This window comes from Paroedura picta, chromosome 1 (genome assembly GCF_049243985.1).
Source record: "Paroedura picta isolate Pp20150507F chromosome 1, Ppicta_v3.0, whole genome shotgun sequence".
NCBI lineage: Eukaryota > Metazoa > Chordata > Lepidosauria > Squamata > Gekkonidae > Paroedura > Paroedura picta.
In genome coordinates, this window is record NC_135369.1 from 150,312,616 (window position 1) to 150,337,141 (window position 24,526).

A 24,526-nucleotide genomic window follows, 5' to 3' on the forward strand; every position below is an offset into this window, starting at 1 on the left:
TCCACCAGGTGGGGGCCAGAATGGAGAAAGCTCTGGCCCTGGTTGAGGTCAAGCATGCTTCCCTTGGGCCAGGGATCACCAGCCAGTTGGAGGTGGTGGAGCATAGGACTCTTTGAGGGGTGTAGGCAGAAAGGTGATCCCTCAGGTACACTGGGCCCAGACAGCGTATACGACTGCCAGTAGGAAAACACAGACTCCAAAGTTACTTACATGAATTAAACAGTATATTGAAAGGCACTATTGCATAATACACTACAAAAGGAAACTACAAACTGCAGTCACATGCATTATAAAGGAATACATATTTTAAAATAATGGAGTTGAGTTCCATCAGCCCCAGTCCAGGGATACCCGTATGGACTAACCTGTAGTTTCTCATCTGCCCAAACTTACAATGGTTAATATACAGTCATTACCCTAGTCTACCATACACAGGTCTAGGACTTTCATGCCACAAATCCCCTTCCTTACTGCAGTCTACTCTTGGCTGCAAAGCATTCTGGGGGTCAGTCTGCTCCTCCCAACTGCTGCTGTCCCTGTTTGCTCCCCTCAAAGCCTCTGCAACACAGACATTCTAGCAGCCTTTCCCTCTTGCCTTGGCCTGTCTCCAGCACCTCTGCTTCCCTCAGTGGCCAATCCTGATGCCTCCAGCCTTGCCAGTCCTGTGCCCACGTGGACGGTGGCAGCTGCTTCTGCTTCCTCTTAGCCCTGCTCTCCCGACACTGTCTCTCTGGCCGCTGTCATGCCCTTCCTTCCCAAACCTCCACCCTGCTTCTTCCACCCACCTTTTAAATCCCCTGGTCAGCTGCTCTGTCCCCACCTTCCCACTGGCATGAGGCTGCCATTTCTGATCTGGCTGTGTTTACGTCTGACCGGGCTGCTGGAGGCCACAAGTTGAGGCTTGCAGGGGGAGGCAGTCTGCCACTCGTGGATAAAAAATCATCAGAAATATGCATACGGTTATAGAAAATAATATGGGCTATGGAGACCAAGAACATGTAAGAATGAGCAAATGAAATGTGAGTTTATAGCATAGCTGGAACCTAGTCCCCAACAGAAAGTGGGAAGATGAACTATAAACCAGTAGGCATGCTACAGACACTAGAAACAAAAGGCTGGCAACAGGAGAGTGAGCCTAATGCATATTAAACGATGAACTGCTATTCTACCATCCTTCTGCCCTTCTAGTTTTAGCTCATTTCCTAATAAGCAGACTAATAGAGTTTAATAGCTATCTATCCAAGGATCCAGGAAGGTTGAAGAGAAAGGACTCTCATAAGATTGTGGGCCTCTCAACCCTTAGACACCGGGAAATTAGGGGGGAGAGAGGGTAGCATAGCCATAGGCCCCTGGAGGCCTGAAGATATCCTCAAAGCAAGTGGACACTAGACTGAAAGGCTACTACTGCTTAAAAAGAAAAGGCTGCTTCTGGCCTAAAAAGAAAAGTTGCTCCCAAACCAGTCAGGATAGTCCTCCAATTCTGGCATGATTTCTTTTCATTTTGCCAGTGAAGAAAATTTCCTCCCTAACTCTAGAGTCAAACGCAGGGAAACATGAAGAAAAAAAAATTATGTATTTTTTCAGAATTACATTCTTCACTCTTAAATCTTAATCACAAAATACAAAAACAAGACATGATTCAAAAGACTGAAAATAAATTCATAGCCCGGGCAACAGAAATCCCAGTTAAAATGTGACCCTGTAGAGGTCGGCAACAGAAATCCCAGTTAAAATGTGACCCTGTAGAGGTCATCTTCCATTTCTCCTTTCCTTACTCATTAATCAAGGCTGCGTACACGAAGTTTCTGTGTGTCCTTCACACACCCTGACTCACCAGCCCACAGTGTCAAACATGACAGGGTTATCGTCTGTGCCTTCTTCCTCCCTGATTCCGAAATCTAGCCAATAAGTACATGGGTGGGAAAATGAGCAAGTTCAACAAAGCCACAGCCAAATAAGGCAAGGTAGGAAAGCTCTCGCACAGGCACTCAGAGGCCAACATGTGACATAAGCAGCCCATCGAAATGCCAAGAGCAATCACTGCAGCAAAGGCAAAGATAGACATCAGAAGCCTGCTTAGGAGGAAACAAATACATCTCAACAAATCAAGTGCAAATATAATAATAGAGGCAATGGAAACTCAGTCTGGACCACTGCAGGAATAGCTGAATAGTGCAAACGGGCTCAACGGGAACTTTCATATAGCCCCAACTAGGTTATTATTATTATTATTATTATTATTATTATTATTATTATTATTATTATTATTATTATTATTATTATTATTATTATTATTCGATTTATTGCCCGCCACTCCCTTGCGGCTCGTGGCGGGTTACAACATTCTAAAACCCCATAAAATCCATTAAAATCCAGTTAAAACAACTACAGTCCAGCAATTATTACAATTGATCACAATGATCACAACAGCAAAGAACATCAGTGGGCTGTGGCCTGTAACAGTTGTGGAGAAGGAGGAATTTGGTCAGGTGCAACCTGTCACACTCAGGAAAGCTCTACCAGCCGAATTTATTTATTAAAGAGGGCTCTCTCCCTCTGTGCCTCCAGCCACTGCAGCCCTAACCCCAGAGACTTTCAAAATACCACAGATACCTACTTGCCACCCATCTCAGACTGTGGGCCTTTTCGCACGGGGATCTTTGTTGCAAATTGTTTGCGGAATGAAAAATCGCCATTTAAAATAGTGGAATTCGTCGTTATGCATACCTGCCTTTGTAGTGGAATCAGTTGCGTTTTTTAGCGTTTCCCACAGGCTTCCGGTCTCGGCAGAAATCGCTAGAAAGGAAGCGCTATTGCCAAGCTCGTCCCGCCCCTGGCCGTCAAGCAGCCAATGGGCAGCCGTTAGCATGCTCCCAAACAGCCCCTTTCCCTTTAAGAAAGGTTTTTTAAAAAAAAAAAACCGACCCATAGCAACGAATCTAGGTAGATTCGTTGCTACGGAGAGACCCATCCAGCTGCCTAATGTGAGCTGTCGTTTGATTGTATGATCGTTTGCACGCTGCCTCGAGTGATAAAAAAAAATTCCCCCCCCCTCTCACGGGCCCGATTTTCGGCTGAATTTATGTGTAAAAAATAAAGGGACTTTATTTCAGCAAACGGGCTTTTATGTGGTTTGTGCTTAGTGACTAAAGGTGAAGGACTGAAGCCAGGGAAGCCTCTAAACAGAAAGAGGCTCGCCGGTGCGTTTATCCCCGCTCGCTCGGAGAAAAAAAAATGGCGATCGGTTCGCCGGAAGTTTGGAGGAGAGAGCCAGGGGGAGGGACTTTGAAGAACCGGCAACAATGGTAACGCACAGGTCTTTAGCGCTACTGTTGCAGATTGGTTGCAGGAGTGTATCGCTATCCGGAGGGTGAATCCACTTTTCTGGATTCCCCTGAAAGCGCCACAACGAAGCGCTTTTTGCGGGTCGGTTTCAGGATTGTTGCAGATTGTCTACGACGTCGTGGGTTATGGCAAATTAGTAGCGTTTCCAATTAGCAACCATTGTGCTATTTTGAAGCCGTGCGAAATGGCCCTGTGTATTCATCACAGGAGGTGAAGAACAGCAGTTGCAGCCAACTCAATTATATCTTGATCAGCTCGGTGTAGTGGTTATGAGCAGTGACTTCTAATCTTGTGAGCTGGGTTCGATTCTACAGTCCCCTACCTCAGTGGTCCCCAACCTTTCTGAGGTTGGGGACCGGCAGGGCATCGGGGCGCGGCCCGCGGCCCGCGCGGGCCACGCCCACGCCCACGGAACGGGCCGCGCCCGCGGGCCACGCCCACGCATCGGGCCGCAACTGCGGGCCGCGGCCGCGCATCGGGCCGCGCCCACACAGGCGCAGTCGGCCCTGATTCCCTCTCCCCGCCCTCCTGCAGTAAGAAACTTCCCGGGCCGCAAGCTTGCGGCCTGGGAAGTTTTTTACTGCAGGGGGTGGGGGTGGGGAGAGGGAGCCGCGGCCCGGCGCCATGGCCTTCGCGGCCCGGCCTGCAGGTTGGGGACCACTGCCCTACATGAAGCCAGCTGGGTGACCTTGGGCTCCCCACAGCACTGATGAAGCTGTTCTGACCGAGCAGGAATCTCAGGGCTCTCACAGCCTCACCCACCTCAGAGGGGAGGTGTCTGATATGGGGAGAGGAAAGGGAAGGTGAACGTAAGGTGCTTTGAGACTCTTTCTGGTAATGAAAGGTGGGCTATAAAAACCAACTCTTCTTTGTAGTATTTATTAAACTGTATTTGGTCATCAAAGGATAGTGTATCCTCCCTTAGATTGGTGGTTATGGTGGTAGAAAGTACCCTATCAGGCTTGCAAGGCAAGTGAGAAGCCCTTGCCTGCCTCCATGTAGCAACCCCAGACTTCCTTAGTGATCTCCCATCCAGGTATTAACCCGGGCTGACACTGTAGATTTCGAGATCTGACAAGATCCAGCTAGCCTGGGCCATCCAGGTCAAAGTCCCTTAGAGTAATCCTGTGCTGTCTTGCAGACAACCAGTGACTCTGAAGGCAGATGCCCACCCACATGAGACATACCCATCAAATTCAAAGCAAACCCAGACAGGTGAATGTTGCTTTTTCTAGGCTTTCCTAACAAGGGATTTGTGGAACCCTGGGGTTTATTGATGGTCCTGGAAGGGTTTCCTGAATGGGTGGGAGTTAATTAATTGTAATATAGTTCTTACATTTGTTAAACATGCATCGGGTGAGATGACCATATATGGTCATGTTGACTTGCCCCTCCCCCCCCAATGGCCAGTGATGGGCCGGGACGGGGAGGGGCCCCCAGGGGGTTGTACACAGCTATGCTTCCCAACCATATTCTGCACGATCACGACACTTCTGGGGTTTCCTGAAGCCTGAAGAATGTTTCAGGGGGTTCTCAATGTTAAAAAAGTTGAGAGAGGTTGTTATACACACAGGTTTTTCTACATGGCTAAAAATACTTATTTCCCCCATAAAACTGGTAAAATAGTTCTTCGAACAGCGTCTTTGTTAAGTGTTGCTTTCCACTGTGCAGCATCAGCCATGATGTCATTTTGGTGCAAGAGGCAGCATGGAAACTCTCTACCTTGAGCATCAGAATGGCAGCATAAGTGGCACAAGGCACCACAGCCAAACTGAACATAAGCCATCATACAAATGCCTTCAAAACCCCTTAATGCTGTTTTTCCAGAGAACCTGCCTGAGGCAGACTACAAAATAAAACATAATAAAAACATTTAAAAGATATTAATCAAAATCCAGAATAATAACAACAAAAAACCAGCCAGAGTCCAAAAGATAACCGGGTGGCTTAAAATAACAGTTGTCAGGCTAATCGCCCTATAAAACTGGTGTTAAAAGATTAGCCCCTTCCTTAAAAGCCTGGGTGAACAGAAACACCTTTGCCTGGCACCGAAGGGAGCCTCAGGGTAAGGGTGTTTCATAAACAAAGGGGGGAAAGCTCCATCTCTGGTTGCCACCTGCTGCCCTTCTGAGGGCTGGGACACAAAGGACAGGGCTGGTGAGATAGATCTTAACTGCCGGGCGGGACAGCATGGGAGGAGGTGGCCGTTCATGTCCTCTGACCCCGAGCCATTTAGGATTCCAAAAGAAAGAATCCGCATTTTGAATTGTGCCCAGGAAGAAATGGCTAGTTAGTCCGTTTCCCATAGTTGCCAAGCAGCTCCATATCAGCCAAGCAAAAGTAGCATATATCCTTATCTGTTCTTTTTTTCTCATTTTCATTGACAGTTTTACACATGTTCTGCCCTTGGAAATATGTGTGTTACTTCTGGTTGGAAGAACAGCCTTCAGCTTACAGATGTCGACACTACGCTTTAAAGCATGTTAGAGACATGCAGCCGTTTTACCAATGTTTTGCCACTAAGTGCTGACCCATTCTTTCTCTCTAGTAGGAGATCCAGGTATAGGACATGCCTTCTGCTTACAAACAGTTTGGGCACCGCCCACATGCAGACCATCCACAAGATCCGGTATCTGGTGCAAGGATCCGGTGCATAGCACTGTATCTCATCATCTAGTTGGGATGTGCTTTCAGAGGCATCTAGGAATCAGCTGAAAATAAACCTTGTTGTTTGGGCCTGACCAGTTTCAACATTTCAAGGACTTCTGGATTAAGACTCTTGGCCAACAAAAAATCTCCATTTTATTGTATGCTGATGACATGGCCCTAATTTCTTTGACTAAAATAGGACTAAGAAGGCTGCTGCAAGAACTAGGTGCACACTGCAAGGAGGAGTCACTCAACATTAATTATGAGAAGACAAAAGTAATTGTATTTAGAAAAAGGCCCAAAAAATCACACTGGAGTATACGCGGGCACCCTATCATACAATGTAGCTCTTTCAAATATCTGGGAGTCACATTTAAAGAGACCCTGAATTGGAATGCACACCTAGAAACCATCAAGTCCTCTGCACTGAGGTTAGTTGGGTCTATTCTGAGATTCTACAACACAAAGGGAGGACATCTTGTAGACCCAGTTTTGAAACTATTTACTAGCAAGGTCGTCCCTCACCTCTTATACGCTGCTGAAATCTGGGGTTTGAAGGAAGATATTATTAACAGCTTAGAAACTATTCAAAATCTTTTTCTCAGGCGTATCTTAGTCCTTCCAAAGGGGACATCAGCAGCTCTTATCTGAGCAGAAACTGGCCTGCCCTCAATTAGGGCTCGCATACATTTGGCCATTGTAAAAGTATGGAAGAAATGGAAGTATGGGACATCAAGTTCAAATTCACTTAGTGAACAATCTTTTAAGCTTTTGTTGGCCAAAGATCCCTCTCGCTCCAGACTTTTAAACAGCATTTTGTCACGTTATTCCATCCCAGATGACCTGTTAAACTCTTCAGGAGATAATAACCAACTCAGAGACTGGGTATTTATCTCAGATGCCTTGATTGATAGATCATTAATCCTGCAATCTAAAAGTTCACCCTGGTACAAATTATTCAAAACAAATCATTTGAGATCTTCCTATTTAGTCTATCTTTCAACTCATAGTCTCAGAGTAGCTTTTACCTCCCTGCAATTTCAAACAATGCCAACAGCTGTACTGAGTGGGCGATACTATAAAACACCAAAAGATCAATGCTTCTGTATTTGTGGAGCTTTAGTTCTGGAGGCTCTCCCACATTACATTCTCACTTGCCCATTGTATACAGATCCTAGGGCCAAATTTCTTGCTGGCCTACTAGATGGGATAAATGATAAATCCGACCAGGAAAAACTTGTGTTTTTGTTAGCAGATACTAATTCATTTGTTTCTAACAAAATGTCATTATTTGCCCTTGCAGCAAAGAAAATAAGGGCCAGAGTGGTGCTGCAGAGAGCAAGTACCTAGAGGAGCTATAGGATAGGTGGACATATGTAGTCTGGAAATGTTTTTTATGATGTTAAGTGATTGTTGTCTGAGATTGCACATTCTTTTTATTACTGATTTTTATTTGGAATAAGACTCAAATGGTACATTGAGAAAATGCTAAGATTGCTTTTTGGGGGAGGGGAGAATGAATGCTGTTTTGCACCATTCTATTTCCACTAAATGAGAAACAGTAGAAAAATAGAATACCAAACCCCATCCTCTGACATCTGGATGGTGTGGCCTTATTTAGTGTTGTCAGAGTTTAAATTACCGGAGGGCAAAGCACCAGCTGCTTGAAAGAATAAAATAGTTTTATTGAAAAGAGAAACCAAATCTATAAGAGAGGAGAAAGAGAGTCCTAACAGTCTAACTGGCTAACAGTTGTTCTGGGAGCAGTCAGGGCGGACGTGTGCTCAAAGGACCAGGAAGTCTCCAACTGCGACAATCAGGGCAAGATTATTTGACCATACCAGGAAGTCTTTTAAAGATTACTCTCATTCCTGATTTGGGTAGGGAGATAACTTTAAAACTTGTGTTTTAACTGGGGATTTTTTTTGTTTTGCTTTGCCTGCACAATTTAACAGCTATTTGTTGCTCCATGCAGTTTGCTTTTAAAAAAAATACATCCCTGGGAGAAGGGAGAGGGAGGTAGATGCGAGGGTGGGAATTGGAGGCGGAGAAAGTGCTACTTCAGCTCCACACATTTCCTTACTGTGTGACTTATTGGTTGCTCTCCTCTAGCTTATGCTTTTTAGTTGGGGGAATCTACTTTACACGATTCCCCAGCTAGCGATTTAAAATGGAGGATGTAGCTACCGGTTTGCTGCTTGGAGGCTAGATGTTGGTGACATTGTGCAAAACGCTAAAAATATGGCATCTGCATAAGGTATTTCACTATATTTATCGGGTGTGGAATGGCCTCCATATTTACTTCATTTATACCTCACCTTTTCTCCCTGGTGGGGAGCAAGCTGACTTGCATTACTCTCCTCTCCATAATTTTATCCTTGCAACAATCTTGAGAGTGTTTGGCTGAGACTGTGCAGCTCAAAGTCCCTCTTCAAGCTCCCGTGGCTGAGGGAGGATTCACATCTGGGTCTCCCAGATCCTGGTTCAACACTGTCATCGAGCCACTACACCCAGCTGGCTCTGTAAAAATGTTCAGCTACTGAAATGGCCCAAGTCACTCCTCATTTTTGAATCCATCTTTGTAAAAAGCCAAGAATCATACAATGCTGACTTCTGTACCGAATACCTAAACTTCTTGCTTCTGTGGTGTGTAGCGCTGCTTGTAGTCCCACCTCCATGTATAAAATCAGAAGGGATAACAGCAAAATATTGGACAAGGAATTGCCAACATCATTTTATTCTGAGGTTTTGAGTTTTTTCTCAGTTCTGTGAATATGACCCTGCCTTGGTCCAGTGGAAGGAACTGATGTAATGGTTCTATATCCAGCCTAATGAAGTGCGCTGGGATCGTAGCCAGCAGAATATTTCCTTCCAGTGTCTGCCGCTCCAATCAGCTTAATTATGAACAATTGTTTGGGTTGTGCTGCAAAGAAATATTAGAGAATGGAAAAAAGAAGCATACCTCAAGCCATTATTTTGCAACTGATTCATGCCTTGGCAAGGAACCGCTAACTAGATTTTCTGCTTTGCTTGCTCAGTGATAGTATCACTGTGGATCAGCCTGGCCATATATGCACAAATCCACCCTTTATTTTGACAAGGTTCTAGTCCAGGCATTTGAAAAATGAAGAAATCACAGGAGCCATTGGCTGGATTTCTTTCTTAATCATGGGCATTCGGCGCTCCAGGAGATCCAAGACTTGCTATTGTTAGCACTTCCAATGTTCAGCTGCCATGCCCAATTTTAGTGATTGTAGTTTTGTTTTCCTTCCTGGACGTTAAAAAGAAAAACCTCATTTGTCTCCTTCTGAAGCTGCCGGTTGTGAATTTGAGAACAGCTGCTGCCGTGCCCCACCTTCTTCTGCTCTTGGGAGCACAGCCTTTGTGGAAAAGCAGCTTTGTTTTGCACAGTACACATGGTTGCACTGTGTAGTTTGGGGGCACCGTGAGAGAAAATGGAATGGAATTGCTAGGTCACATGTCTGATGATCACTTGATGTTCTTTGTGGTTCTAACATTTCTAAAACTGCAGTGAGCAGGTTGGAGCAGGTTTCTAAGCACAGATGTGGACCCATCAAATGAAGGAAGAACAGGTAGAAAAAGTCCCAGCTGCAGCATTTCCACTCAGTACCCATCTTTGGCTTGCAACCTGCCCATTCCTCTTGCTCAAACAAAAGTCTGTGCTCCTGGGAGTTAATACAGAAGTTTGCCAGCCTCCAAGTGAGGCCTGGAGATCTCCCAGCGTTACGAGTCGCCTCCAACCTACAGAGATCAGTTCCCCAGGAGAAAGTGGCTGCTTTAGAAAGTCAACTCTATGGCATTATACGCTCCCCAAACCCTGCCCTTGTTACACTCCAGCTCCACATCTCCAGGGATTTCCCAATCCAGAATTGGCAATCCTATTTAAGGACTCATCTGCTTAACAGCTGTGCGATGTACCTTCCAATTCCAGAATTCTTCAGCTAAGAAACCTTGTGACCTCTGTATAAATGTAGTCTGGTGAGTTTGATTTAGCAAGGCCTTTGTTGTTTTATTTATTGTTGCTAATAAAAAAATATATGGTGTGTCAGAAAAGAAATTTATATCTCCTTTTACGCAAAATAACCTCAGATAATGTAAAGTTGCAAGGCAAAATAGTGCTGAAATATTGGAAAGAATGGCAGCATGACATCCACTGCTCAAGATGAAAGTTATTTGATGCACTTCTAAATCATTCGGATGCCTGACGAAAGATACCAGCCGTGAGTAGTAGATCTGCGACAACTGGCTATGGTTGTTCAGAAGACCACTCTGGTCATAAAATGCTTCTTCCTTTACTAATTCCAGACTTGACAAGGGTGGTTTGGGGATGGATTCTGATGGGTTTGGGCTCCAATTTCCTTTGGACAGCTGAAGAGGATATGCAGAACTTCTAGAAACTGGTGGGGACCCTTGAGAGAAGGAAGCCGCGAAATCTCTCTGGGAGCTTTAAAAAAAAGATTTGATGATATAAAATTTTGTGAATATGGCTGGGACCTCTTACAATGACTTGCTGTGAAATTCTAAACATTTCACCAAGATCTTGTGGGATGCCTTGCTTTCCTTCAGGCCCTTTTCAGTCTCGGGCTGGACTACACATTTTCACTTCTTCAGCATTCTGGAGGCTGAATCTTGCAGGGTCCTGAAACACAGCCAGATAAAGAGTCAGCGGGCATCAGAGGAGGACTTTGATAACTGGATTTAATACTGCATGAAGCATCAGGTAATTGGTAATTGCAAAATTACTGCCCACAGAGCTGTTTTTATTTTTAGAGTGCCTATTGAGAAAAATATACGGAATTAATGCTTTGACGAGCAGTTGCATATAGCGGGAAGGAGTGCTGGTACTTAATGTCGAAATGTAGTCTTGTGGACGCATTAAAGGGGAAAAAAAAGAATTGGTCTGATGGGGGTATTTGTTTGTTTATATCCCACTTTTCTCCACAGTGAGGTCCCATGATGGCTTGCAAAACCATCCTTCCCTCCTCCATTTTATCCTCACTTTGAGGTAGGCTAGGCTGTTCATGCAAGAAGTGTCGTCTGCACATTGACGGAGTGATGTTGCCAATGAGCAGCCGCTCTGTGCTGGCAACCCTAAGCCAAGCAGAGGCTGTATGGATGGGATGTGGTTCTCTGGGATGAACAAAGGACTTTGCTGGTCAATCAGCAGGAGTCTCCTGTCCATCCCCATTTAAGATTCTTTGGATTTCATCCCTGTGATTCACTAAGCAATGAGCACCAGGAATCACCCAGGCAGGCATCGCACTGAGGGATCACTGCACTATACTGTATAACAATGTTTCATAACAATGTATTGGCTTTGGCTATTTCCTAGTAGAGACTGTGAACTGAAATGGCCCTTATCTCAGTCCCCTGAACTGAAGAAGAATAAGATTTGGTTTTTATACCCCACTTTTCACTAGCCGAAGGTGTCTCAAAGCAGCTTACAGTCGTCTTCCCTTCTTCTCCCCACAACAGACACCCTGTGAGGGAGGAGAGGCTGAGAGAGCTTCTGACAGGACTGCTCGGTCAGACACTACCAGTGACGAGCCCAGGGTCACCCAGCTGGCTGCAGGTGGAACAGGCCAGAATCAGACCTGGCTCACCACGTTAGAAGCTGCCTCTCTTAACCACTATAACACGCTGGCACTAGGGCCAAAGTATATGTGAGGGGAGGTTTTAGAGTTGTCAGCTCTGGATTAGGAAATTTCTGGAGATTTCGTTTGTAAGCCAGTTCATGCTCAACCCTACTAGCAACCTGTGGGAGGGAGGTGGGCCAGGGAAGGGGTGTGTGTGTGTGAGAGAGAGAGTTTCCAGTGATTCCTAGAGCCATGCTTTATCAAGTCGTACTCTGATGTGATATCATGGCAGAAAATGCCAGTTTTAATTTTTTTTTCTCCTGTCATTTCTGGATCAGCCATAGGCCTGGTAACCCGAAGTATGTATGAATGCTTGTGGAGAATGTATATTTTCAGTTCTCCCTCAAGGATGTTGAAAGCTATAGAGACCTTAAGAGGTAAAGGGACAAGCTTCCTTCAGGGCCAGTTTCCCCACCATGAGGGGTGCCGGCTGAGGGTCGGGATATTCCTGGAGATTAGGGTTTGGAGCAGGAAGGGGAGAGATGTAAGCGGGGTATAATTCCATATGGTGCATCCTCCAAAGCAGCCACTTTCTCCAGGGGAACTGATCTCTTGTCCAGAGATCAGTTGTAATACTCGGAGATCTCCAGGCTTCACTTAGGAGATGGTAACCCAACCCATTATATGATTCTTTTTTTATTTTATGGCTATACACCTATTCTTAAAATGACAGATATAACATCTAACCAGAAACTCTTCATCTGGTTAATAGGCTATAGTGATTAATAGCCTTACTAAGCAATTTCCCCCCCTGTCCCCAGGGAAATAGGATTTCCAGCAGATTTCCATGGAGACAATAAAGCAGAAGGTGGAACGAAAAGATACACGGTGATGGTTTAAAGTCAGGAAGAGGAAAATGGGGTTCATTATCTCTCCCAGCCTCCAGCATCTGTTCATTCTTCATAATGCAGCGGAGGTGATGATTTTTCATCACTCTTTAAACACCAGAATGCAGACTGGCAAGGCAGGGAAAACAGATGCTCATCACAGCAATGCTGGGAACAACTCCCCTTATTGCTGAGCTTGCATAATCATTCTGAAGAAATAGAGGTTAGAGGAACTGAAGAGAGCTTTTATTTCAAGATGGGCCATCCCATTTAGATGATAAACACTGCAAGGGAAATTTAATGAAAAGATGCTGAAACACTTTTGGACCTGAAAGGGTATCTTGATGAGAAGATACTGAAACACTTATTATTTGAAATCTTAAGTATGAAGTTTTTGCAGGATTTTCTCAGGAAGGTATCACTCAGCAGAATACATGTTATCAGTATAACAGAAAAGGGTGCATGAATTTAACTAGGTGTCAGGGCCAAAGCACCTACCAATGTCCCCCTTTTCTTGACCTGGCATTAGCTGCGCCTCAGACAGGGAGAAGAAGGGGATTTTAGTTTCACCCTGGACACTCCTTCCACCTCAGTCAGCTTCCACTTATCACACCTTACAGGTACAGCCTGCCCCCTTGGCTCTACCTGGGCTGGCCTAAGAAAAGGTGAGCTGACCCTTGGCTCCCCAATGCCTGTTCTTCAGGGGTGGGCCCATTGTGAATGGCAGGAATGTGTGCCAATGGCTTCCCTGGCTGGGCCCTCCCTTCTCTTGCCTGCCTCTCCCGAGGCTTTAATCTGGTGGCCTGAGCAGGCCTCAGGATGTCCAAGCCACCGCCATTCTGCTTGTCCAGTCTACTCCAGAATGTTGTCTGCTGCTTTAGCCCTGCTTTTCCTCTAAGGCCTGTACCTCTGGGGCTGTTGCTGACACATTTCTGGGCATAGCCTCACCCTTGTTTCTCTCCCTACAGCCCCAATTGGGATAACTGCCTCAGTGGTGTCCAGGCATGGTTGTCCATTGCTGGAGTACCCTCCTCAGGCCCTAGAACCCTCCAGAGCCAGGTGAGTGCAGCGGTGGGTTCACCACCTAAGGATAGTAGATAAAAATAGCGATAACCATAAACTAGTTCTCAGAAGCAACAGATTAGTTGGAAAAGCTGTGTCTGGACTGCATCACTTCAAACTGCTCTTCCACACAGAAACTGCTCTTCCACACAGAAACTGCAACATCAAGGGGACGTGTTCTAGCTTATATATTAGCTTCCATCTCTTGTCTAAAGTGGGCCCAGAGTCTAGTGGGTTTTTTTAAAGGGGGAATCCACTTTTTTGGATTCCTGAAAAGTGCTACAACAAAGCAGTTTTTGCAGGAGTGTTGCAGATTGTGTATGACGTCGTGAATAACGAAAAATAAATAGCGTTACACAGTGGTAACACTTCAGCAAGATTAACGCTGTGCAGAATGGCCCTCAGTTCTCAGTTCATAAATCAGCTAAATAAGGATTTAAAGCATTTCGATCTTGTGAGTTTCATGGAAATAAAAGCATGCTTTTGTATTCATTATTTAGTACAAGAACCGGATTTGGTTCTCGCAAGGAATTGTAACAGGCATCTAATTTTTCCATAACCAATAATTTCCTCTTTCCTTTGCCTGAAAGTCACTATATTCTAATGTGTTTAGGATCTGTGCCTAAAACAGTGTTAGCTATTAATATATAAATCTAATTTACACCAAGTCAGGCAAGTAATCTTGTTAGGCTGGGAGGGATGTGAACCTCCAGATGGGGCCTGGAATTCTCCCAGCAATGCAACTCATTCCCACACTACAGAGACCAGTTTCCTTGAAGAAAAGAGTAGCGTTGGATGGTGGAGTCTAAGGCAACACATCCTTGCTAAGCTCTCTCTGCTCACCAAACTGGAATCGCACAGGAACTGATATCATATTGTGATGTTGCTGTGACACTCTGGTATATGAGTAAAAACTATGATAAAAATGGCTTCTACCATAGAGATTTTGTTCAAATGCCAGAGCGTTGCCCACACATCACTGGTGTGATAATGACACATCCTGTGCAGTGCTGGTGCCACGGCCTGTAGCTTCTTCTTTTTACTGGTCAATCCCTCATTGGCCAGCTGATTGGCACCTTGGCAACACGGCTTGATGACAGGGGACCCCCTCCCACCTGGGGGTCTGACAACCCTACCTGTAATTTCTCCAGGGTGTGTAGCAGGATGCCTGTTGCTTCAGACATAAACCCATGTGTATTTTTTCTTTCACTGAATTGTAATCACAGGATAGGATTTTTGGGAAAGTGGACACATCGTTTCTTTGGGGTACAGAAAATATATGGTTAAGTCCTGATAGCCTGCTTCAACATAGTGGGGGGCCTGGAGACAGACTGGTAGACTAGGATGCCCTCACCTTATGAGAAAGGGTAGAGTGAAATGCTACATACCCACCACTGTTGACACGGGCTTATGGGAACAGGGATCAGTAGATTTCTCCTTAGTTGCAGAGCCTCCCTTATGCAGAAGGGTTTATCAAATGGGAAGAAAAGGATCATTACATTTAGTTCTTAATTTGCTTTTATTGTATTATTTTACCATATTGGTATAATTTCCCCCATTTCTTATGAAAATAAAGCCCCATAGCTGAAGAATGATGAAAGATGTTCAGTGTGCCTACAGGACTGCTCAGTACACGCAGTATGGGGCATAAACCCTTGCTAAGAAAACAGCGAGATTCCCTCGAGAGATCATTTTTAATTGCAGTGTTTTGATACCCTACATCCCTCCACAAATGAAGCTCTGATGTCATAAATAAAGAATGCTGCGAACAGCACTGCAATCCTATTTGCACATGAAACATTACATTTTATAAGGCAGAATTTCTACTTTTATCATTAAAACTAGTTCATAGACACCACAAAACAAAACAGATGTGCTCTTCCTATATTATCACACCCACAGCAAATCGAACTAAAGTAAAGCACATTTGAGTCCCATTAATTTCACCAGAAAGAGTACATGATCAACTCTTGGGCATAAACCAAAGGGATTTAAAACTGTTGAGCTTCGGTGTGACCATATCCCCAGTAGTGTTCAACACGGCACAAGTTGTTCACTGGTACTTTTGTATATAATGCTTTGATGCCCTCTAATGGGCTAATATTAGAAAACATCTGGAAGAATGTGTATGACTTTTCTGTTAACATTTTACAAAACTCGGGAATGTTCCCGAGCATCATGTGCCTGATCCAGCATTTTGGCTGCATGTATATTGAGGAGGATGAGATGTGTGGGTATACCGTTCATTTACAAAGGGTTACCTTACTGGGCAAGCATTACCAAATTTTCAAATTAGAGACAATTTCTAAACTTAAGCATCAAATAGAATGTAACTGGACCATCTCACAAGATTGTGAAAGCAGAAGGCTAGAAGTAGAGGTTAGCCCATTCAGTAACCACATGTTCCAAATCTGGCAAATTTGGAATTTATATTTGAATATAAAGTGATTGGCTAGCCAAAGTGATTGAACTGGTAGGCAGGCCAAAGCGCAACAAGACTAAAGTGGGTGTAATGTCTTGTTGCGCTTTGGCCTGCCTCCCAGTTCAATCACTTTGGCCAGCCAATCCCCTCCCAACATGGCTGATTGACAAATGAACTTCTGGTGTTCACCATTTTTAAAAATATTTTTTTTAAACAGACTTATTTGTTTAAACGCCTATCCGGATCTTCATGGACACACAGACAATCTCAGCCGAGGTGCATGTCCGCTTATTTGTTGCTCCATGCTGTTCTCCATTTTTAAAGAACACTTCCCATCTCCTGGAAGAAAGGAGAGGGAGGTGGGTGCAAGGGCGGGACATTGAAGGTGGATGTAGCACTTCTTCACCTCCATACCTTTCTCTTGCTGGTGGCCTGCTGTTTGTCCACTGGGGGATAGCACTTTTAGTTTGGCGAATCCACTTTATGCGAGTCCCCAACTAGAGCTTTGAAATGACCCAAGTTCGGTCGTGGATAGTCTTTGGCCAGTCACACACTCTAAGGCTAGTCACCCACCTACATCACACAGTTGTTGTCAGGAAGAGATGAGAACATTTTAAGCTGATTTTGGCTGCATTGGGGAGAAATGCGGAGTAAAAATGGCACACACCAATAAAAACCTATGGGATCAGGGAATAAGAGGAAATGTACTTATAAGGATTGTTTTCTTTTGAGGCCAGATGTTAAGGAATATCTTCCTTTCCTTGTGACAAAACTTTTTTAATTAGAAGGAATGGGCAATTCCAGTCCTTCTGGAAATATTTATTTCACATGTGCTCATTCTCAAACAGTCACCGTTAGAATATTGGCCCTGAAAGGCTTTGTCAAATGAGATTCAGTTCTTCACTTCTTCATTTTCAGTTCAGGTGCGGATAATTCTCAGTAATAAGAGCAAGATCATATCATGCTTGAGTTAGGCATAGGTAGACAGGACATTAGATCTCCTAGGGGAAATTCCCCACTTATAATGGAGGGCATTAGAAAGGCAGAGCAGCTGTGGAAGTACAGAGGCCTGCCTTCATTGATCTTGTGGTCAAAGTAGCCAGCGGTGATTGATGAAACAAAGGGGAGAGGCAAGGAATGGATACAGCAGTAATGTTAGAAGGAAATGTGTTACAAAACGAGACCTGGTTGGACGGATGAATTGCACAGGAGTGAAAGGAATTTCATTTATCATTTTGCTTCCCAGGAACAGCTGACGGTACCTACTGTTATGTAAGGTGCCCTATTGTATCTTTTAAATAGAAGAAACAAACAAAAAACATAGTCCAAATCTTTATAGACATTTAGGTTAAAAGAGGCTTGTAATTATATTAAAGAGGCTTGTAATTATGTTGCATATATTTCATAGAAAGAGGTTGTGATGTTTCTGGGACTAGACCTCTGAAGTTACACGCAAAGGGATGACAGTACAATACTATGCTGGAGAATGCCATGCCTGGTCAAATTCTCTCATTTTTACAATTATCCAAGGTATAGGAATCCCTTCAGGATCTCTGCCTCAAAAACCTTTCTACTAGACAGAGGCAGGAAATTCAGTTCAAAACAAAGGACCTCAAAGAATTAACACTTGTATTGCCAAAATAAAAATGGATGGATATCCATAACAAGATTCCAAATAAATTCTCATTTTGTCTTCATCAGATTTTTGTGACAGCTTCTCATGTAAAGAGGGGGAAAGCAACACAATAGGCTTGGAAGCAGCTTTATCCTCATCTAAGTATGCTAACTGTATAACTGTATCTCCTCCAATGCCCCATGTAGGAGATGCTTCATATAGGCTGTTGAATCACACACACTACAGATCTTGCATATTCCAATAAAGGGGTGGGGAAAAAACTAGCAGGCAGTAAACTGACTCACAGTTAATGTCCATCAGGCCAATGAACATGCAAAGGTCACCTTCCTCTGTCACACAGAAAGAGGCAAATGGTTATCCTGCTGGAGCTTAGTTGAGAGAGGTGATAAGTACAGTAAGGAGGTAGAGCAACCATGAGGCTCTGAAGGGTTAGAGGGTTGGAGTTCCACTACCTAATGTAGTTATACTCTACAAATTGAGTAGGTAGTGGTAGTAACCAAAGAAAGAGTTAATCTGGGAGTACAGGAAAGTAGGCAAGTTGGCAAGCAATGACTTGGGGCAGTCTAGAATCTTCTGAACCACCGACAAAGAGCTCAGTGCTTTGTGAGGACTGGGGCAATCCTTCCACTATGGTTCTGTTCCCCCAAACCTTCTTCCATCAACTATCAAGGGACTTCTTCAAGACAGGCAGAGTATGGTTTTATTTTGTCCTTTTCTGCCTTGCTTCTGGATTTAACCCTCCACATGTTCCTACCTGCTCTAAATTTTTAATTCCTCTATTCCCTATTGTCAGTCAGACTGTTTACAAGCCAATTGGCTTTAATGCCTGCCTCCATACCCACGGTGGATTCCTACCTTCCTATCCTAACTTCTTCCTTGTGTATTGGTCTTTTCCTTTTACTGTGTTTTTGGCCAACCCATCATCTAACTTTTTGAATTAGATTCCTTGGACTAGCTACATGGGAAGATGTAAATGTTATTGCTAGATGGCCGCACCTAAATTATTGCTGTATTATTGCCTCTGAAGAGCTCAATTTCACTGTCTTGTACTACTGTTATCTTGTTATTTTCCTCTTTCTATCCTGAATCTTGGATAGAATGATTACATTACTTGCTTGTTAAGTACGTGTACCTGCCTACCTTTCTTCCCTGGGAGATCCACTGTGATCCAGTAGCCCCCACCTGGTGGAATGAGCCCTGCTGGAGATGCCATATTCTTGCAGGGCCTGTCAATCGCTGGCTTTGGGTTGGGGCCAGTCCTATCAAAGATGCCCCCTGGCTGAAGACTAGTTCAGGGAGAGAACTGAAGATGATTCAATACTGGGACTGCTTTAAATTTTTACTGGTATGTTTTAATGATGTCTACTGCCCTGAGTTGGCTTGCTGGTCGGGTAGTATATAAATTAAATTTAAATAATAAAAGTACTGGGAACTGTATAAACAACAGGCTCAAATAATGCTCCCCCACATACACCTGAGAACTCATGTTCTGGGTTTGCACATATAGGTGATCCTCTTTATGTGACAGCCCTGATGCAGAGACTGAACTGGGTAACAAGTGGTGAGAGGGACCTTTTCTTTCAGTTCTCAGCTATGGAATTGAAAGCAAACTGCTGGCCTAAACGCTGATGAGCTTACGGCACAAATTAGGTTATTAACTCCAGAGCAAGCCCCATTTAAAGGACCCAAGAGGGATTCTGAGTTGATATACATACCTTTGCCTTTTTGTTGTAAAATATGCTTTCAAAGGACCTATTTCATCAAGTGCATGAAGTGACTCTTTCAGCAGCAGTTATAATTATGCAGAGGGATACAGAAGGAAGCAAACTGAACAGTGAGGGGAAAAGTTTAGGAAATGCAAGAAATATGCTAAGAGATGCTTCTTGCAAAGTTCAAAAGTACAAGCATATATAATGGCTGTTGACAACAGCTGTAACATGTTGGTTTAAATTCCGGTTAAGACAATTAAAGCTGTCTTTAAATTCTAATTCAGCAAATATTTATGCTATCACAAATGTGTTAGGCTTGAAGTTGCCACAAAACTCCTTTTTTGTTTATAAGGTAGGGAGTACCCATCACAATGCAATCTGCCATGGCACTATGATCCTATGCAATTAAAATCTCACATCTTTAATGCCAAATAAAATCACAAATAAAATATCTCAGGAAACTGACATATTTCCCCTGAGCCCATGTCACATGGTTTGGCCGGTAACAGTGTGTGTATTAAAAATTATACCTTATTGAAGTGGCAACATACTTTGAGCCAGTCTTATACTCCAGCTTGGGAAAGTCCCAGAAATCTGGCAGGCAGTACCTTGGGAGGATGGAGTTTGGGAGAGAGATTCGCAGAGAAGTAATGAAGAAGAAGAAGAAGAGTTGGTTCCTATATGCTGCTTTTCTCTACCTGAAGGAGTCTCAAAGCGGCTTACAGTCGCCTTCCCTTTCCTCTCCCCACAACAGACACCCTGTGAGGTGGGGGAGGCTGAGAGAGCCCTGATATCACTGCTCAATCAGAACAGCTTCATCAGTGCCATGGCAAGCCCAAGGTCACCCAGCTGGCTGCACGTGGGGGAGCGCAGAATCAAACCCGGCTCACCAGATTAGAAGTCTACACTCCTAACCACAACACCAAGCTGGCCATAGAGTCTGCCCTCTGAAGCTGCCATTTTCTCCAGGGTATCTGATCTCAGTAGTGAGGACATCTGCTGTAGTTCTATGAGAACTCCAGGTTACGGGCAGCCTTATGCATGAGGTGCTAAGTATTGTTAGAGCAAGCCTTATTTCTCAAGACACTGATCCCTGTTTGCAGTCTCTTGTTAATTCAACAATGACTCAGGCTGAGGCCTAAGTCAAAATCATGGAGGCTTCTTTTTCTGAGAATTGAGGTCAGACTGATTGTCGCTTCAAAGAATGACATAGGGACATGGGAGATGAACAGAGATGCTGGGCAGTCCATTAGGCCTTGAAGTTTCAAAGCCAAAGAATCTGGGAGGACATCTAGTTAGTACAGGGACTTATGGGCTGGAGGAAGATGCTTGCTTCATTGCACCCTATACAGCTGCAGAGTGTGCGGTATCATTAGAACAACCAACTTGATTGGTTGACTCAGCTGGTTAGCAACACAATGGATCGGTCAATTTACAATATTGGCCATACATTTGGATGATCAGTTTATAGGGTTGCCTACTCTGGACTGGGAAATACTTGGAGACTTTGGGGATGGAGCTGGAAGTAAACAGGATATGGTGTGGGAAGGAACTCCATTGGAGTATAATATATGGAATCCACCCTCCAAATCAGCCATTTCCTCCAGAGGAACTGATCTCTTTCATCTGGAGATGAGCTGCAAAACCAGGGGACCCCCAAGTCCCATCTAGGGACTGGCATCTCTAGAATTAGAATCATGCCAATGCAGGTTATTGGGAGTGAAGAAAGATTTCATAGTCTAGTTGTGGCCCTTTGCCTGGATTATGTCTAACTTTGGGGCTCTTCTTTATTCTGGGTGGGCCAGAACACCTGTTTGCACTTAGACTCCAGCATGCTATGGGACTCAGTGCTTTCCAGTGCTTAGGTTTAGCTTTATTCATCCTTACTGTTTACCGCTCCTTTACTGTTTACTAGAGGCAAACCCATTGCGTGCACATCTACACTATGGCATTCCTGGGTGTTGTCCCTCCCGCCCCACTCCGTGGAGTGCAGCAGGGCAGTGGAGTAACCCTGCTGGTGAGCAGGGCTGCTGGGGCTGGTGCTTCGGGTGCCGTGCTTGCAAGGGCGAGTGTTCCTTCTCCCTCCACTTACCGTTCTCTTATGAAGCAGGGCCGTGGAATGGAGTTGGCTCTTCCCCTGCACTGCCAAGTGCCTGGAAGTGGCACAGAAGGGAAGGAGGAGGACCCACAATTGGCCCTCAGTGAGGGAGTGCCCTCTCCCTACTGGATCTATGTTCCCCACTGAGGGTCAATCAGGGCAGTTTAGTCGGTTTGTCATCAGGACACAACCCGAGTATTATTAAGGGGAAGATTCCTGCACAATGTTGGGATGTTGATTCCGCCATCTGTTGGAGTTTTTAGATTGTATTGTTATTTATTGGGGATTAATTAAGGGATTTTCATGGGGATTCTTGTATTTTACCTTTTATCTTTTGCAAGCCACCTTGGGCTGACTTTGTTGGGAGGAGTGGGAAATAAAGAAAATAATTAATAAATAAATCACTTTAATTATATTTTGTGGTGTTCTTGAGGATGGGCGCTTCAGTTTGAATTCAGTATTGGCTGTAGCTACCAGGCCAGCTGTTTCTTGGGCTCACTTCTACCTGTCCTACCTTGCAGGATTGACTTCCTGAACTTAGGCCCAGGAGGCTTAGTGTCCCTGTAGGCTTAGTCCCTTGGTCTCTGATAGGGTGGTAGTGTTACCCTCAGTTGTGTGGATTCAAATTTCAGCTCTTTTTATTTTGCCTTGATCAACCCATCATCTTAAGAAGGACTTTGGCCTTAAAGTTCTTTGATACAATTATAAATGTGCAATCTAGCTCCAAAACTAACAGAATGGGGTTAATACCCATTCAAGAAGACAGGAGCAAGAAGAGTCACTAAAGTTATGTGGTGCTTCAAATTACTTATGACAGTATAACCAAATTACAACTGACAGTATAACCACTGCACAGAGCATGTGTTAGTGTCATTTGTAGCATGAGGCACCTGCTAGTATATTCTGGGTACATATGATTGTGGCTACCTTAATACCTGTGTTTTAACAGGTTTGTATCTGCCTAATCTTAACACTGATTGAGATAATGGATCCAAAGCAATTTTGGCTTTATTTTTATACAATGTTTATGTCCTGCCTTTAAAAAATGCTGAAGCAAACTTTAGGGGAACTCCGGGAAATGGTAGAGGACAGGAAGGCCTGGAGGATCATTGTCCATGGGGTCGTGATGGGTCGGACACGACTTCACACTTAACAATAACAACAAAAGCAAACTTACCAAAAAAAAGTGAAAAAAGAAAGAAAAAAGGCAATTTAAAAATATTATATGTATATGTATATGTAAAATGTTCTCAGTAATGATTTTGCAATGCATGCTTTCAAGGCTGACTAAAAAGCTGCACAAGAGTCACACTATCTGGGAAAATATGAGAATTCATTCTACCCATTGCTGATATATTTGTCTTAGATAACTAGTGTGTATTTGTCAAATACAGCACAGTCTCTCCCAAGGCCCGTCTAAAGGTTTTGCTGTTAACAAGTGGTTGTTTAATGGACAGCCATTGTCTACATTGGACCCATCTGGAGGTGTAAAACTATTTATGTCACAGTAACCTCATTAGTGATACATGAGTAGTTGGGTTGGTCTTTTGCAGCACAATAAAGCAGGAGTCCAGTGGAGCACATTGAGGACTAACAAAATTTATCTCAGCATACACATTTGTGGGTCAGAGTTCATGACATAGATGCACACATTATCTCCAAAATCACAGAGAGATGAGAAGAATTCCTAGCGTCAGGGGATGTCACTTCTGGATATCACTAAGTACGCCAATGTTGCCACCACCATGCCCCACCTCCAATAGCTCCCAGGGGTTGTGAGTGGAGGCAGGGTTTTTCACTTGTAGCAGTTTGCCAGTGAACCCCCTTCTCCTTAAGGGGGAGACAACATTTCTTGGTTGTGCTCTTAGATGGAAAATTGTTATTTGTTTTAAGTTCCTTAATGATATATGTTTTATGCTCTGGCTGTGCTTTAATTAGTATTGTTTCATGTTTGATGTTTTTATTATATTTTATTTTGTGAGCTGCCACTGAAGCAGTCGGTACAAACTGAAGTGGATTCCAGGGAATGGTAGAGGACAGGAAGGCCTGGAAGATCATTGTCCATGGGGTCGCGATGGGTCGGACACGACTTCACACCTAACAACAAATAAACCAAAATGCTGTAAACATTTCTCGCAAGTCTCCACAGAGTAACCCCATCAACCCCATTCATTACTTACTCTGTATAAAAGGTTTTCAAATCTCTCAAACATAATAGTAAAGATTTATTTTTCAGAAGCCTGTCTTACATATGGACTAAGTCTAACAGTGGCATATGGCCCTCTGGTCAGTGTCTCCACTTGCACCACTTTAAAACTATAGCTCCAAAGTAATCTATCTAGAGTTAGGTACAGTGGGACTAAATAATTAGAAGGAACAAGTTAAATCAGATGAAGAATTCAGCCCCTGGAGGCAAAGGGTTTGTCATCTAAATATGAAAAAAAGCCTCCCATTGCAATAATTTCTTGGATACATCTATCTTTTGATTTTCAGTCTGACATATCTGTTGTAATCCAAAGAACTGGAAATCATCCAGTGTGTCATTTTTAAAAAATGTTATATTAAAAGAGCCTCCCAGATCTTGTGTTCCATCTTACTTACTTTCAATGGTCGGTTGGTAAGCCTACATAAAATAGCCCACACCCTATGCAATACACCACATTTTTTAGAGTTACAATTAATGGAGTCAATTTTTACAGTAAAGTTATCGTGCTGAAATACATGCTCATTTGACTCCAACATTTGTGTACAAACAAGGCATGACCCACAATGAAAATTGCCTTTAGATAAATTAGATACCACTCTAACTCCAGTAATATCAAAATGGACAATCCAGTCTTTAATGTATGGGTGAGTCTCAAAGCTACAAAGGGGGTTTCCTATCAAAGTGGTAAGTCAGCTAATGAATGCCAATGATGGGTTAGTATATTTTTTGTCTAGCACAATATACAAAAGAACAGATAAGTCTATCTGTATTTTTCTTTGGCTTATATCGCAATAGAAAATATTTCATTCCCTTTAAGGATATTAGTCTAGCCTGTTTAATCACCTCTCTGAGATACTCTCTTTTAAGAAGTGTTTCCTCCAATTTATCTGCTGCATTATTAAACATTTCAATCTG

The 24,526-nt window shown here is 43.7% G+C and overlaps 1 protein-coding gene across 3 annotated transcripts in view; it reads left to right on the forward strand.

Annotated features, from left to right (window-relative positions):
• Positions 1 to 24,526, forward strand: part of LOC143822860 (uncharacterized) — a 61,672-nt gene that overhangs the window by 10,514 nt on the left and 26,632 nt on the right. Inside the window, exons 1-2 of one of the 3 annotated variants that reach the window (XM_077308574.1) lie at positions 8,890 to 9,993; positions 13,447 to 13,537. The exons of 1 other annotated variant lie outside the window; for it this stretch is intronic. The gene's annotated coding sequence lies outside the window, so the exon portion shown is untranslated. Of the gene's footprint in view, positions 1 to 8,889; positions 9,994 to 13,446; positions 13,538 to 24,526 lie in introns of those variants that run through there. One more of the 3 variants, XM_077308556.1, reaches the window with a different exon arrangement.